At 41.0% G+C, this 3,941-nt stretch overlaps 1 pseudogene; it reads left to right on the top strand.

The window, feature by feature from the left end:
* The first annotated feature begins 990 nt into the window (after positions 1–990).
* On the top strand, positions 991–3,629 carry LOC132171203 (receptor-like protein kinase FERONIA; annotated as a pseudogene).
* The last annotated feature ends 312 nt before the right edge of the window (positions 3,630–3,941 follow it).

A 3,941-nucleotide genomic window follows, 5' to 3' on the forward strand; every position in this document is an offset into this window, starting at 1 on the left:
ATCATTGTCTTGAATTGGGAAAGTGGGGACTGTCGAAAAGAACAACACAGAATTGAAAAAAATGGGAGAGACTAAATAATTGTATTTCTGTCTTTTTCAGTTTTAGTATTCAAAGCTAATGTGTTATTTTTTTATTGGAGAAAAAAAAAAAAAAAACTCTGATTTGTACCATGTCTCCCTCTTACTTTAAACGCATCATGTGTCATCATGTTGTCAACATATGTTTTTTTTTTTTTTTTTAAAGTAACACTAGAAAAAAAAAAAAAAAAATTATATACTGTAATTTCTATATTTTTCTTTTTGTCTTAAAAAATGGATGACCACCCAAATTTTTTTTTTTTTTTTCTGAATTTGCTTCTTAAATAATGTGTCATAATCTCCTATAGAATAAATTATAAAATTTGTTTTTGAAAAGTATAACATTTGTCTCAATCAAAACGAAGGGGTCAATACTTTGAAAAAGTTAGTAAATCCTGAAAATTAAATTAGTGTTGCCAACCCACTAAACGTTACGCATGATCCATGGAAGATTTCCACTACATGGAAAGCTTATCTGGAAAGATGCGTGTGGATCTCGGTTGCCTCTGCAATGTCCATTTCGACTCACTAGCATCGCATCAATTTCGTTAACTACTCCCTTCAATTTCCAGAAAATGAAATGACGTGACTTCAGTTTAACCTCCGTTGAGTCCGTTCATATAGGGAAACTTCCTTAACTCCCATCAAAAAATTTTATTATACAAAAATTCTTAATTTATGGTATTGAATTTATAATTTTTTTAATTAAATTAAAAAAATAAAATACAAAGATTTAAATGCGAGTATTTTTACAAATTTCGTTAACCAGCATAGTTAAGATTTAACCATAAAACATAATGAGTAGATGACTTTGCAATTACGTACTGAGCTTCAATTACCCTCTCTCTCTCTCTCTGTCTCTCTCTCTCTCTCTCTGCGTCTCTGTGCGCTACGATCGATGTGGAACAGAAGCAAAACACGTCTCTGGACCAACCTGTTACCACGTTTTACACCTCTCTACATAGCCTTCTTGCTATACCACCTGACAAGCACCGTCGCCGGTGGCTCGCCGTATCCTTACACACCGATCGATATGATTCTCGTAACCTGTGGTTCCTCTGGCAATTCAACTTCTCCAGACGGGCGAATCTGGATTGGAGACGTGTCTTCAAAATTCTTCCCTATTGAAAACTCTCTAAACCAGACATCTTTTGGCGCCAGCTCAGTTCCACGCTTCTCTGATGTTCAAACACCCTATACCACAGCCCGGGTCTCTCTCTCCGAATTCACCTACATGTTCCCGGTCAAAGCCGGCCAAAAATTCATTCGACTATACTTCAACCCGGCTTCGTACCCCAAATTTGATCGCTCTAAACCCCAATTCTCTGTCAAAGCGGGACGCTTTACTCTTCTTGACAATTTCAGCCCTTCACTTAAAGAGGATACCATATTGAGAGAATACTTAATCAGCATCGTGGAAGATGAGATGCTGAACTTCACCTTCACTCCCAGCGTTTCTAATTCACACGCTTTTATCAATGGAATTGAAATCTTGTCGATGCCTACCAATCTCTATTCAACCCCGTCTGCTGATGAGGGAGGGGTTTCTTTTATCGGCCAGCTGAACCTGTACCGCATCGATAACAGCACTGCTATGGAGACGTTATACAGAGTAAATGTTGGTGGCCGCTCCATTCCACCCTCTGAAGACACAAGCATGTTCCGAGGCTGGAGTCAGGACGATAAGTACTTCATAGCGTATGAACAATCTGTTGTAGCTGCTAACAAAACTATTGAACTGAAGTTTACCACGATACTTCCGTACACTGCGCCAGAAGACGTCTATCGCACTGCCCGGACAATGGGGGCGAACACAACTATCAACAAGAGCTACAATCTCACCTGGGAATTCCCCGTAGATTCTGGGTTTGTCTATCTCGTTAGGCTACACTTCTGCGAGTTTCAACCAGAGATCACTCAGGTAGGAGATAGAGTGTTTCTAATTTTCATAGCAAATATGACCGCACAGAGAGCAGCCGACGTGATAGCTTGGAGTGGTGGAAATGGAGTTCCGGTATATAGAGACTACGTGGTTTCCATGTTTGGCAAAGAAGGCGAGAAGAAAATGAATCTCTCTCTCGCATTAGAAGCAAACCCACAAGAATGGCAGACTGCTTACAATGATGCAATCTTGAACGGTGTCGAAATCATTAAAGCAGGCACCTCTAATGGCATATCCAATCCCGGCCAAGTTGCTTTGACCCCTCCAACGAAGTCCAAGAATAACACTACAATAATAGCTCCGTCACCAGCACCGACCAAGTAAAAGAATAACACTACTACAATAATAGGTGCCGTCGGTGGTGGTGGACTTTTCGGCTTTATTGTGCTATCCATTCTCGGATTCTTCATTCTCCGGCGGCGCAAAAGAGACAAGGAGTCCAGCTCTACTCCAGCTCTACAAACAAGTCATCAAAGACTCACAGGTCATCTTTGCCGTCTGATCAGTGTCGTCACTTTTCACTGGCTAAGATTAAAGCAGCTACCCACAACTTCGACGAAGCTCTCATAATTGGGGTTGGTGGGTTTGGTAACGTGTACAAAGGGTACATAAACATTGACAGTGGGGCCAACCTAGTTGCGATCAAGCGGTTGACACCCGGTTCTCAACAAGGGGCTCATGAGTTCGAGACCGAAATTGAGATGCTCTCCCAGCTTCGCCACCGTCACCTCGTTTCTTTAATAGGCTACTGTAACGATGGCAATGAGATGATCCTCGTCTATGATTTTATGGCTCGTGGGACCCTTCGTGATCATCTCTACAAAACCACCAATAATCCTCCTCTTTGTTGGAAGCAACGGTTGGAGATATGTATCGGTGCAGCACGTGGGTTGAACTATCTTCACATGGGCGCGAACCACACAATCATTCATCGTGATGTGAAGACAACAAATATCTTATTGGATGAGAAATGGGAGGCAAAGGTGTCTGATTTTGGGTTATCCAAAATAGGAAAGTCAGAAGCCCACGTCAGCACAAATGTAAAGGGTACTTTTGGGTATTTAGATCCAGAATATTACCGACGTCAACAATTGTCTCAGAAGTCTGATGTATACTCGTTTGGTGTAGTTTTGTTCGAAGTATTGTCTGCGAAGCCGCCCATAATACGTAATGGAGAGATGCAAGTGGTATGCCTAGGAGAGTGGGCTCCAAAATGCTATAGCGATGGAGAGGTTGACCAGATCATTGATCCATCATTGAAGGGTGAAATAGCAACTGAGTGTTTGAAGACATTTGCTGAGATTGCGGTTAATTGTTTGCACGACAATGGAATCAACCGGCCATCAATGAATGATGTGGTGCGGGACCTTGAGCTAGCGTTGCAGTTGCAGGAGAGTGCGGACAAAGATGCCAGGCTTGAGAAGGAAGTTGTCCTACCCAATGACATATGTAGTAGTAGTACGATCAGTGGACAAGATTTTTCCGAGATTGTAAATCTTCAAGGTCGGTGAAAGAAGATAGTAGCTGATCAATTTTTAGGATGTCTTATTAGAGTCACATTGCCGACCACGAGGAGCAGGTTTGAAATATAGTCATTTTATATGGCAAGTGGAGCAACTATTGTATGAAAACGTCAAATTTTAATGCAATCTTTGAATATCAAGGAAATCTATTCTAAAAGTTTTAATGTAGGATGGGTGTAATGTTAAAGTTTTCACTTTATTGAGGTGTCCTACACAACCACGTACGTGTATGCAACATGTGTTTTACACTAGCCTAACTAATAGATACATATGAATTATTGTGGGACAAAAATACCTCTAGGATTTTTTGTCTTACTGGTTTCAAAGCCTATTAAGATAAGAGAGGGTTAGGTTCTCATCTTCAACATTAACGTTCACCTCCAACTATCAGGAGGCAC

The sequence above is a fragment of the Corylus avellana genome, chromosome ca2 (assembly GCF_901000735.1).
Source record: "Corylus avellana chromosome ca2, CavTom2PMs-1.0".
NCBI lineage: Eukaryota > Viridiplantae > Streptophyta > Magnoliopsida > Fagales > Betulaceae > Corylus > Corylus avellana.